The 13,101-nt window shown below is 44.7% G+C and overlaps 1 long non-coding RNA gene across 1 annotated transcript; it reads left to right on the top strand.

The window, feature by feature from the left end:
* The first annotated feature begins 7,996 nt into the window (after positions 1–7,996).
* On the top strand, positions 7,997–11,522 carry LOC117197827 (uncharacterized). The gene is made up of 2 exons (XR_004478728.2): positions 7,997–11,171; positions 11,418–11,522. It is a non-coding gene; the product is annotated as an uncharacterized LOC117197827 (long non-coding RNA).
* The last annotated feature ends 1,579 nt before the right edge of the window (positions 11,523–13,101 follow it).

Below are 13,101 nucleotides of genomic sequence, written 5' to 3'. Positions count from 1 at the left end.
CTCTAGAAGGAGCCAGGCTGTGGTGTGGGCACCAGGGCTGCAAGGTGCCCAGGCTGAGCTCCACGCTCTCAGAGGCCTCCACTGACTGAAAGTCAGGGGCCTGATACCCAGCACTCTGGTCTTGCAATGTCACTTTGCTGTCCACCCTTCCTCAGAGAGGGATGGGAGCCCAGGAAATGAACCTGGTCCCCGTCCAGGTTCCCAAGGGCATCCCGGGCTCAGACACAGCTCCCTCCTCAACAAAGTGTGACTGGGGACCCTCTTGGGATGAATCCAGTTTAACAAAACCAGAGAGAGGTGCTGAGGCGCACCGCACAGGATGGAGTGGTTATAAGTCTGAATGTTGCGGCACGTGGGGCCTGCCTACGAAGTTAGGAAGTTGATAACATCCTCAATCACCTGCTATGGGAAATGAGGGACTCCAGCCTCAGGGCAAAGGCAAAGGCACCCCAGACAATCCCATGTTTCTAAGGATGCGTGCCAGCCAGGCCTCCTACTGAGAATTTGGAGATGACAACTCCCTCAATTAGCCAAGGTAATTATGGATATGGTGGGAAGGTGTCTAAGCTGGTGGAGAAATGCCTCGTGCTCCTGCTTTAACAACACTAAGCATCTCAAGGCTCGAGGTGGCTGCAAAGACAGGTGGAAAATGATGCCTTCTTTAGAGGTGTGAAATGCCAGATATCTTGTCACCCAGAGGGAAAGGAAGAATAAATACACTTTTCCTGCTTAAAATATTTTGGTTGTCTAACATCCTTGAAGTGATTAGTGACGTTTCATTTCTCGTTGTTGTGATGAACTCAAGGATTTTAAAGTAATTGATGTGTCTGGTCCAAAGAAGTCTTTTTTCTTTTTGATCCTCAAATTCTTCCCTCTTTGACCCCTGGCAGCCCCTTCGAGTTGGGTTTTCTACCTTTTGACCTGCCCCTTGCAGTCTCCAGCAGCCTCCATTTTTCAGGGAAGATCAGATGTTTCAGATTCAACTCAGGCCAGGAATCCGCCATGGCCTCAGGTGTCTTGGTGCTGGTTGATGGGAAATAAGAATTCAAGAGCACAGTCTGGGTGTAGCCAAGCCACTGTGCCAAACCCCGTGCCCACCATTTCCACCAGCGATTCTAAAGTTTTTAGACTAGAGAGTCACCATGGAGGAACCACCTGAAATGCACATTACTGGACCCCACTCTCAGAAGCTCTAATTCAGAAAGTCTAGGGTAGACTCTGTGCTCTGAACATACTCCTCAGTAATTCTCATGGACTGTCATTAGAAGTTAGCTCCAGCAGGAAGGACCCACAGAGGCCTTTGCTGGTGTGTGGGGGAGGTTTTCTTTTGACCTACAAGATTATCAGTAGTCACGACATATAGTATTTTATGCCCGATCCTTGAGTCAGCGTTTCAAAAAGCTTTTTCTCTCCTTAGATATTTTCCTTTTTTCAATTTTCTTGGGGTGAATAATTTATTGCGTTCTTTCAAAATCCAATTTGCTCATCATCTCAAACCGTCCTGAATGTATTTATGAATTACGTGACAATCTTGAGATGTAGACGCAGAGTTTTGAAACAACTTTCTCAACAAAAACAAGGGGAAATCTTGGAATGAAAATCCATCTGTCTCCTGCGGTTTGGTTTGATGAAAGTCTTGCTGAAACATCAAACCCACACATCCGTCTTGCGTGGAGGGAGGAGCATAGAACTGAGGGGCTCCAAGCATGTCTGAGACTTTCCCATAACTCTGGTCTCCATGGGTCTGCCTGGGAAATTATGGATTTGTAGTCATTTCTGTTTTCAGCGTTTTGGGGGTTTCTTTGGCTGTTTCATAATCCAGAAGCATACCAGCTCTTCTCTCCTAGTGTGGTATCACCCAGAAGATGAGTGCAGGGCCAGAGCTGGGACCCTCTAATTAAGAAACCTCCATGGAATGGAGATTGTAGAGGCTGAAATAGACCAGCCGGTGGGAGACAAAGGTACAGGATGTTCCCATGAGCCTGTTTCCTGGGGCCCCATGCGTCCCTGGCTAAGGTGAGGGGTACTGCCTGCCAGGGAAACTTTCAAGAGCAGCTTGTCTCTCAACAGTAAGAAAAGGACAATTATTCAGGGTTTGGGGGCCATGAGATACGGAAGGTGGAAGTTTTTATAACTTGGAAGTAGACTCTGAAATGAGAGCTCTTTCTGGAAATGAAGACGGTTGGGGTCTGGGCTGTGAGTCCTTTCAGAGCAGGCATGGGAGTAGGGTTTTTTTTTGGCCTCTTTAGCTTGATTTTGGGGGCGCTGTAAGTGTCCCGCAGAGCTAACAACATAGCACATGCTCAGTAAATGTTGAAGAAATGAACAATCAAACAAACAATCCGTCGCTTCATTCACGATTAAATCCATAGGTGAAGCTGGCCAGGACCCTCTCCGTAACACAGCGTGGCCTCAGGCTAGTCACGGACACTCGCATAACCTGCAGTCCCTTTTCTCTAACGCTGTGTTTGCTTTTAACAGTGTCTAAACATCATCTTCCAAAATTCCTCCAGATAGCGAAGACTAGTTAGGTAAGGCACTCCCCATGAGGTGGCAATGACGCATGAAGAAGCCAAAGCTAAGGAAGTGACGGCCCCAGGCAAGGCCACTTGGTAGGAAGCAGCTGGCTGGGACTCCCCCTGCTGCTGCAGACACCAGAGAGGTGAGGCCCTGGGCCGGGGACAAGAGGCGGGAATGCCAACCACTTTCTCGTTTTCCCTTGTACTGTTATCAACTCCCTTTGGATTTCCCACGAGCTTAGCTGGTCCAGAGGGAGAATCTATTTTAACATTTGCCCAAATCCAAGCCACCTTTTGGCCAGCCCTTCCCCAGGGGCAGACCGCAAGTGCTTTGCTGGCAGCTCCATGCACCGTGGGTGGTTCCAATCATGAGGCTGAGTCCACAGGCCTGTGGCCACGCAGAGGAAAGGCTGCGTTTGGCCCCGTGGGCACCTGGGGACACTCTGTCCCCAATCTCCCCAGCCCACTGCTCCATCCTAGGACATTCATGCTCTGCTCACTCGTAGGGTCCACATGGGCACGGTCCCCACTGATGGACTCCTATGGGGACACTACAACGACTGCCCTTTGTGGGAGCAGAGGGACCCCGATGGCCTCTTCCTGATACTGACTGCAGCGCCTTCACCTCACAGAGCCCCTTCAGTCTCCCTCAGTCCATGGACTTGCACAGGGGCTCCCCTGCCTTTGGGTGGCAATTTCCTGCTCTCCTGAGGTTACTGCACAGGGATGCGCTTCCTCAATGGTCACCCCAGTTTGGCTGCCTTCAGGGAGCTGAGGAGGACAAGTGTGGACCAGGGACTGGCATTCGTTGTTCAAGACACAGACTGCGCAGAATCCCTCCTAAGGAAGGGCTGATCTGGGATTCCAAGGCGTGGCCTGAGATTATAGAATATAAGGCACTTATTATGTTGAGGTTGTCTCCTTTCATTTCTAGTTTATTGAGTACTTTTTTAATCATGAAAAGATGCTGAGTTTTGTCAAATGCTTATCTAATAAGTTGAGATGGTAATGTGGTATTTTTAATTCATCCTGTTAATGAGGTTATTACATTGGGTGATTTTTGTATCTTGAACCATTCTTATATCCCAGGAATAAATCTCTCTCCATCATGGTGTCTGATCCTTTCAGTATGCTGATGAATTAGACCTGCTAATATCTGGTTGAGAATTTTGAATCAGTATTCATAGTGGATATTGGTCTGTAGTTTTCATTTCTTTTTTTTTTTTTTGCGGTACGCGGGCCTCTCCCTGCTGTGGCCTCTCCCATCGCAGAGCACAGGCTCCGGACGCGCAGGCTCAGCGGCCACGGCTCATGGGCCCAGCCGCTCCGCGGCATGTGGGATCTTCCCGGACCGGGGCACCAACCCGTGTCCCCTGCATCGGCAGGCGGACTCCCAACCACTGTGCCACCAGGGAAGCCCTGTAGTTTTCATTTCTTGTAGTGTCTTTGGCTTTGTTGTCAGGGTAATGTTGGCCTCATATAATGAGTTAGGAAATGTTCCATCCTCTTCAAGTTTTTGGAAGAGTTTGAGAAGAATTTGTGTTAGTGTTTTAAATGTTTGGTACAATTCACCTGTGAAGCCATCGGGCACTGGGCCTTTCTTTGTTGGGAGGTTTTTGTTAATGAGTCAGTCTCCTTACTAATTGTATGTCTATCCAGATTTTCTATCTCTTCATCATTCAGTCTTGGCTGGTTGGTAGGTTGTGTGATTCTAGGAATCTGTTTTGTCTAGGCTATCCAATTTGTTGGCAAACAATTATTCACAGTATTCTCCTATAATCCTTTTTATCCCTATAAAATTGGGTATAGTGTCTCCTCTTTCATTTCTGTTTTTAGTTATTTGAGTCTCTCTCTCTCTCTCTTTTTGTCAGTTTAGCTAAAGGTTTGTCAATTTGTTGATTAAAAAAAAAACTACTAACTCTTGGTTTCATTGATTTCCCCGTTGCTTTTCTATTCCCTGTTTTATCTATCGCTGCTTAATCTTTATTATTTTCTTCCTTCTGCTAGCTTTGGATTTGGTTTGTTGTTCTTTTTCTAGTTCTTTAAGGTTTAAAGTTAGGTTGTCGATTTGAGATCTCTCTTCTTTTTGTTATTTCTTTTTGCCATACACGGGCCTCTCACTGTTGTGGCCACTCCCGTTGTGGAGCACAGGCTCCGGACGCGCAGGCTCAGCGGCCATGGCTCACAGGCCCAGCCGCTCCGCGGCATATGGGATTTTCCCAGCCTGGGGCACGAACCCGTGTCTCCTGCATTGGCAGGCGGACTCTCAACCACTGCGCCACCCGGGAAGCCCCTCTCTTCTTTTTAAATGTAAGCATTTATGGCTATAAATTTCCCTCATTGCTTTCATTGTGTAAGTTTTGGTATGCTGTTTTCATTTTTATTTGTCTCAAGATATTTTCTAATTTCCCTTGTGGTTTCTTCTTTGATCCATTGGTTGTTGAATAGTGTGTTGATTTTCATATATCTGTGAATTTTCCAGGTTTCCTTCTGCCTTAATTTCTAGTTTCATTGTGATCAGAAAAAATACTTTGTATGATTTCAACCTTTTAAAATTTGTTAAGACTTGTTTTGTGGCTAACATATGGTCTATCATAGAGAATGTTCTATGTGCACTTGAGAAGAAACCCTAAATATTCCACAGGAAAACTATTAGAACTAATAAATAAATTTGGTAAAGTTGTAGGATATAAAAATCAGCACACAAAAATCAATTGTGTTTCCATACATTAACAATGAACTCTCCAAAAAGGAAATTACCAAAACAATTCCATTTGCAATAGCATCAAAAGGAATAAAATTCTTAGGAGTGAATGTGACTAAGAAGGGGAAAGAGTTCTATAGTGAAAACTACAAAACGTTTCTGAAAGAAAATTAAGAAGACACAAATAAATGGAAAGACATTCTGTGTTTGTGGATTGGAAGACTTAACATTGGTAAGATGTGAATATTCCCCAAAGCCATCTACAGATTCAATGCAATCCTTATCAAAATCCTAACATTTTTTGTGGGAATGGAATAGTCAATCCTAAAATTTGTTTAGAATCTCAAGGGATCCCAGATAGCCACCAAAAAAAAAAAAAAAAAACTTGAAAAAGAGGAACAAATCTGGAGGCTATACTTTCTGATTTCAAAATTTACCACAAAGCTACCAAAACAGTGTGTTACTGGCATAAAGACAAACATACAGACCAGTGGAATAAAATATTAATAGAAAACTAACAAATAAACCTTTGTATGTTTGGTCAAATGATTTTCAATTATACATTTTCAAGGGTCCCAAGGTCATTTGATGGGGAAAAGACAGACTTTTCAACAAATGGTGTTGGGAAAATTGGGTATCCACATGTAAAAGAATGAAGTTGGATCCTTACCTAATACCATATACAAAAATTATACCAAAATGAATCAAAGACCTAAAAGTAAGAGCTAAACTATAAAAGTCCTAGAATAAAACATTAGAAGGAAAACTTCATGACATTGGATTTGGCGATGATTTCTTGCATATGACACAAAAAGTCAACAACAACAACAAAAAGATAAATTGGACTTCAAAATTTAAAATGTACTTCCAAATTAAAAATGTTTATACATCAAAAGACACCACCAACCTCAAGGAATAGAGGAAAATGTCTTCTAAAATTTTGCAAAATATTGCAAATCATATACCCTAAGAGGGATTGCTATCCATAATAAATGATGAACTTCTACTACTCAACCACAATGAAAGCAAACAATGTGATGTGAAAAAGGACAAAGGACTTGAATAAACACTTCTCCAAAGAAAATATAGGAATGGCCAATAGGAACATGAAAACATGCTCTACATCACTGATCATTAAGGAAATGCAAATCAAAACCACAGTGAAATTCCACTTCACACTCATTATTATGGGTATAATTTTTTTGGCATGTGGGATCTTTCCGGTCTGGGGCACGAACCCGCGTCCCCTGCATCGGCAGGCGGACTCCCAACCACTGCGCCACCAGGGAAGCCCCATGGGTATAATTTTTTAAAAATATAAAATGAGTATTGACAAGGATGTGAGGAAGTTGGAATGCTTTTTCTTTGCTGATGGGTATGTAAAATGGTAGAGCCGCTGTGGAAAACAGTATGTTGTTTCCTAAAAAAAAAATAAAACAAACAAAAAAATAGAATTACTGGATAATCCAGCAATTCTACTTCTGGTTATATATCTAAAAGAATTAAAAGCAAGGACTCAAACAGTAATTTGTACACCCATATTCACAGCAGCATTATTCACAATAGCCAAAGGATGGAAACAACCCAAGATTCCAGATGAATGGATAAACAAAATGTGGTAATGTTGTAAATAAATTTACTACATACATATAAGTAAATATTCCATAAATGGGATATTATTCAGCCTTGAAAAGGAATGAAATTCTGACACATGCTTCAATATGGGTGAACCTTAAAGACTTTTTCTAAATGAAATAAGCAAGACACAGAATGAATGAATGTATGAATGTATGAATCCTCTTCTATGAGCTACCTAGAGCAGTCAAGCTCATAGTGACAAAAAGTATAATGGTGGTTACCAAGGGCTGAGCAGAGAGGAATGGGGAGTTACTGCCTAATGGATACAGAGTTTCAACATGGGATGATGAAAAAGTTCTGGAGATGGATGGTGGTGATGGTTGCATAACAATGTGAATGTACTTAATTGTACATTTAAAAAGGGTGAGGGCTTCCCTGGTGGCGCAGTGGTTGAGAGTCTGCCTGCCAATGCAGGGGACACGGGTTTGTGCCCCGGACTGGGAAGATCCCACATGCCGCAGAGCGGCTGGGCCCCATGAGCCATGGCCGCTGCACCTGCGCGTCCCGCAACGGGAGAGGCCACAACAGTGAGAGGCCTGCGTACCGAAAAAAAAAAAAAAAAAGTTAAAATGGTAAATTTTATGTTATGTGTATTTTACCATATAAATGAATGGGAGAAAAAGGTATAAGCAAAGAAGAGGTGTTTTCCCTCTCTCAGAGGGGGAGGCATACAGTGATGCTGGTCTCAGAGACTTGGGGATTCAGAGGATGCCTTTGGCATCCTCAGTCTTGCTTGTGCCTTCACCCTCACTTGCCCCCTCTACCCCATACCCTGTCTCCCCAAATTGGCTGAAATTCTCTCTGCATCATGGCCACAGATGGCTCCCAAATTACATCACGTCATCTTAGTGACTAAAGAGAAAAGAGAGGGGTTTTCTTGTGCAGACTATGGGTATAAATTCTCAAGAAAGGATTCTAAATAGCACCAGTTATTTTATGCGTTCACGTGGGATATTCTGATCAGCAGCCCTTCATGGACCATTTGGAATAGAAAATGAACCATTCCCTGGATTTTTTCTTTTAAAGGAGCAGGGGGAACCATAGTAGACAGGCAAAATTAGCAGCTTCTACAAAAGGGCTAATAATATTTTCATTGAAGGGTTGTGATGAGAGTTAGAGATGCTGTGTATTTTTTTTTTTGGTCACACTGCATGGCTTGTGGGATCTTAGTTTCCTGACCAGGGATTGAACCCAGGCCCCCGGCAGCGAAAGCCCTGAGTCCTAGCCACTGGACCATCAGGGATTCCCAAGAGATGCTGCATTTTAAGTCCTGTAAATGGTAGGCATGCACTAAATGGAGGCTGCAGGAGTTATGTCTCCATAATTAATCTTGGAAGATGAATTTGAAAACCTATCAAGTCTTAGAAAACTGTCTTAGCTTTGCTGAATTGAACGTACATGGGGTCCTTACTATCGAGACTGTGTTCTTCATATACTACTTCCCACTAAAAGGCACCAGGCTCCTTGTAGAAATGGAGGATTCCAGGGACAGGGCATGGAAGGTAGAGGAGGATCCTGAAACATCTTGAAATGTGCAGGCCAAGTCAAAAGACATAGGAGCCAGCTTGAAGGGTCTCTTCTGGCATATCATGGGTCACTTAGAACATCACAAAGGAAAACAACTGTACGGGGAATACAAAAAAATCCATGAGACCCATATCATACTTTTCAAAAACCACTGGTCATTTTCAGAGCATCAACTCATTACTCTGGAAACTGCGAAAGAGAAGGAATAAAACACATAGCCTATATATCAGGATAACAAAATAGTTGATGGAGGTATCTTTTTCTTCATAGGTGAATTTCAGCTAATAAATGCAGAAGGTATGATAGATTAAAATCCCCTATTTTGCAACACCTAATAAAATAACAAATTTAGGGAACGGTTATCGTTAATAGCTGTAAAAACCCTTGAGATGAACTTGACAAGGAAGCGGAGGAATCAGGCTGACACCACCTAAACCTATGGTTAATCTTAGAATGTGGGACAACCAGATGCTATGTGCACCAAAATGTGATGTGGTAGGAGGTGAATAGCACCGCCATTGATTCTAAATCTAAAAAGTCTCTAGATGCATCTGTTGGTTTGTGGGAAATATGGAAAAGAGAGAGACAATTGAATAGTATGGTGGGAAGTCATTAGCCAAATCTAGAATGAAAAAATTATCTTGTTTTTTAAAACAAATCAATGGCAGGGAAATTAACAAGAGGAATTATAAGGTCCAATTGTAAAACAGAACCCACCCAAGGTAGTTCAATAAGTGGCATTTAGGAGAGCTGTTACAAAGAGTGGAAAAGTGAAGAGGGCTAATGGAGAACAGTCACACCAGGAAGTACCATCACACTTCCTGGTGCAGCAGAGCCCAGGGTCAAGCTGCCCAGGAGTGTGGAACCCTAGGTGAGGGGCCACCTGATAATACATTCTTCAGGTAATATACTTTTTCTCTCTACTAGCTTATAAGATCTTTTTTTTTTTTTCTGTCTTGGATGTTCTAGGGATGATTTCTCTAGGTATGATTTATTTATTTGGCTTGGTTATTAAGTTCTGAAAAATTCTCAGCCATTCTCCCTTTGAATATATTTCTCCTGCATTTCTTTAGTCTCTCCTTTTGAAATTCCTCTTATATGAAAATGGAATATTCCCACTGTCTCTTTCAAGACTTTTTACTGGCCTTTCGTATTTTCCATCTCTTTATCTCCCTCTTTGCTACATTTAGTGTGATTTCCTCAGATTTATTCTTCAAATCACTAAGTTTCTTATTGGTTGTGTTTAAGTTTTTGTTTCTCTCTCTCACTGAATTTTTAACCAAGGACTATATTCTTAGTTTCCAGGGAAGCCGGGCACCAGTTTTTGTATTAATGTCTCAGGTGGGAGATTCCTATACTACACAAATGATATGAATTCAGATCTCCTACTCTGTGCAGTATCAGCCAAAGTGATAACTTTTCAAGGGTAATTTTTTGCTGACTAAACTCCAAAGAAAGGCCGCTAACCTCTTCTCCATCTCTTTGTAGTTTGGGAGGACAGGGGACACTGTGAGTCTCCAGGCCTCACACAGAGTAGTTGTTGTTCCTCTGTCCTGTCCGGGGCTGGATCATGTCTGCTCTCCTTTCAAGAGCATTCTAAATGCTGTCATCCACCCCTGTGGCCACTGCTGGTTCAGCTTTCTCCTACAATTCTGCCTTTACCGTTTGATCTTTGTTTCCATCTGAAAGAAATGGGCCTTTATTTTTTGACACTTGGTTATGTAAGTCTTTTGTCACAATGTCTTATTCATTACTTCTACGTATTTAAAACCAGAAAGTGGCATCAGCTCAATCCACTGTGCTGCCAGAAGTTTCTAGTAGCAGAAGCTTTAAGATGAAGAAATGTAATGATGAGTAGAGTATACACAGAAATATACTTATGTCCTTAATTACCTAGATATTCAGTGCCTTTGCTCTGTACTCTGGGTATTACCACATTGGATAAAATCCCTGCCCTTAAAGGACATCACCTTGTAATGAAAATATACAGAAATGCACAGAAATAGTAAAGGAGAAATAAAGGGGAAGAAAGGAGAAAGTGCAGAATGTGGGTGTAAAACTCACATCTGAGCAGGGCTCGTGATAAAGCCCTTCCCTCCGGGAGCACACACATGGCGAGGAGGGTGATAGCCAGAAAGTTCAACCCAAGTGCAGGAGATGCAAAAACATAGTACTTTGGTTGGCTGCCGTATTCTATGTCACTTCAGTCTGTGCAACGATGAATTTCTAAAGAAGTTACATGCGAGTGTTTTCAAACTTAATTATATTTTAAGTGTCAAGGGAATCTGTGTCTCAAGGCAGCTTTCATAGTGGCCTCTGCCATGCACAGCTGTGGTGTCCACTGGCCTCGCAGCTTCTTGTGACCCATCCATGATCACTGATGTCTGGCTCACGCTTACACCCCCAGCACCAGATACAGGACATGACACGTAAGATGGGCTCAACAAACACTTGGCCACTCAATGAAACAACTACTCTCCAAGCCCGTGCACCCAGCTTCATGCATCACACATTATTCTTGGAAGGCCCTGGTGTTTTCCACCTTGCAGGATCCATAGGAAAGTGTCTTTCCCTAACCCAAGGCCTCCAACACCTTCATGTAAAGGCTGCTGAGTGGCAGCAGAGCATGGGGACTCTGGCTTTTCTCCACCCCACCCTCTTACTTTCTTTTCCAGTGAGAAGCTGCCAAAGTAAAAAAGATTCATTCTACTCACAGGATCCTGAAGTGGCCTCCTGCCCTCCAGAGGACGCCCAGGTGACGGCCTGTTCCCGGGCCACACTGAGTGAGTGAGCCAGGGACCTGGAAGCCCAAGCGGTGGAGGGAGACCCCTAAGCAAAGCCCCCAACCAGGGATGGAAGGACTCAAGGGGAACAGGCACACACGCACACACACACACACACACACACACACACACACACACACACACACAGAGAGAAAGAAAGGAGGGTTAGAGGAAGGTTTGCGAGGCTCCTCCGGACCAGACACCACCAGGAGTTTTACATATATCGTGCTTTTATTTTTCTTCCAGTCCTTCGACCTACACGTTATAAAGCCCTATTAGCCAGGTCCTGGTTCCCAAGCCCATGCACGGCAGCACTGGGGCTCAATCCAGCCCTCTCACCGAGACCTGCCCTCTCTTGCTCCTTCAGCAGCCTTGTGTTTTTTACCGATATCCTGAGGCTCTTTGCCTCTTGTGGACATGTATGCTGCCCTTATTTATGCAGCCACTGCCTGACATAAAAAGCACTGGTGCCAGCTCACCCTGGAGCTGATATGTCGGCAAGTATAAAAGCAGTTGGCTTGGGCTACCCTGGTGGCGCAGTGGTTGAGAGTCTGCCTGCCGATGCAGGGGACACGGGTTCGTGCCCCGGTCCGGGAAGATCCCACATGCCGCGCAGCGGCGCGTCCGGAGCCTGTGCTCCCCAATGGGAGAGGCCACAGCAGTGAGAGGCCCGCGTACCGCAAAAAAAAAAAAAAAAAAAAAAAGCAGTTGGCTTTACCCAGACACACGATTCCCTCATGGGGCCAAGACCAGAATGGAGGGACCCATCGCGTCCTTGCTGGGGCACACCGCAGACTGCAACAAGGCCCCGGCTCTGACGGCTCAGCGTGCATGTGTCAGCGCACACAGGCTCTCTGCAGGCCCACCCCAGCTGCTCTGTCCGCTGCTGTTCCCATGCCTCTCCCAGACCTGTCCCTCGGGTCCAGCCAAATAGAAGTATTTCTTGTTTTCCATGGGAGTTTCCCATTGCCTTTGCTTCTCCTGTTTCATGTGCATGAAGTGGCAACAGAGAGAGACAGAGAGACAAAGAGAGCCTTCTTTCCATACCTGCCCACCCTCCAAGGCCTCCAGAGGCAGCTCCACAGCAGGTGTTCCCTGACACTCACGCAGCCAGTAAGAATGACCTCTCCCTCTGACCGCCCACTCTCTGACCTCTACCAAGTGACCTCTCACCTGCACTGATTTACAAACTGTGCGACAGAATCCCTCACATAAGTTGAAGGTATGATAAGCCGATTTAAATCACAGCCTTCTACTAAGAGAATAGTTTTGTAGCTCCTGGACCTGAGGGCTGGACCTCTGCCATCACACACTCCTGAACCTCTGCTATCATGCACTCCATGGATTTCCAACGTGAACACATTTGCTGAGCCAATGTTTATTGAGCTGCAGCTATACTGCAGGCGCTCGACATACATGAACCAGGAGGAAAAGGTAAACTGCATGTGAGCCTTCCTCTGAAGAAGACAAATACCCCAATAACAACAACAACAGCACAGAAACCCACAGGAGATTCTGAGAACTGGGAGACTGAGTGGCCATGAAAGTATACGCTGCCCGGCCTCCCTGAACATCAGGAAAAGTGAATGGAAATGACAGCGGGACAGCAATTCACATCCATCCGCTCGGCCAGTATGAAAAGGCGTGACGGTCCCGAAAGCTGATCACAGAGTGGAGAAAGGGGCAACCTCAGACAGCAGGAGTGGACGGTGGAACCCCTGGCAGGAGCTGCCTGCATCGTGCTGGACGTTCCGCTCCTGTGTTTGAGACACACTCCTGCACGGCAGCCCAAGGAGATGCATCCGAGACTACTCCCTGCAGCTCTGCTCATAGGAAGCCTGGGCCCAGCCTCCAGAGAAGCCCTTCCCCTATGGGGCGCACTTGTACAGAAGGAATGAAGTGCAGCATGACGTGCTGTAACAGAGACATA

This window comes from Orcinus orca, chromosome 9 (genome assembly GCF_937001465.1).
Source record: "Orcinus orca chromosome 9, mOrcOrc1.1, whole genome shotgun sequence".
Taxonomy (NCBI): domain Eukaryota; kingdom Metazoa; phylum Chordata; class Mammalia; order Artiodactyla; family Delphinidae; genus Orcinus; species Orcinus orca.
This window is presented reverse-complemented; position numbering and strand designations above follow the sequence as displayed.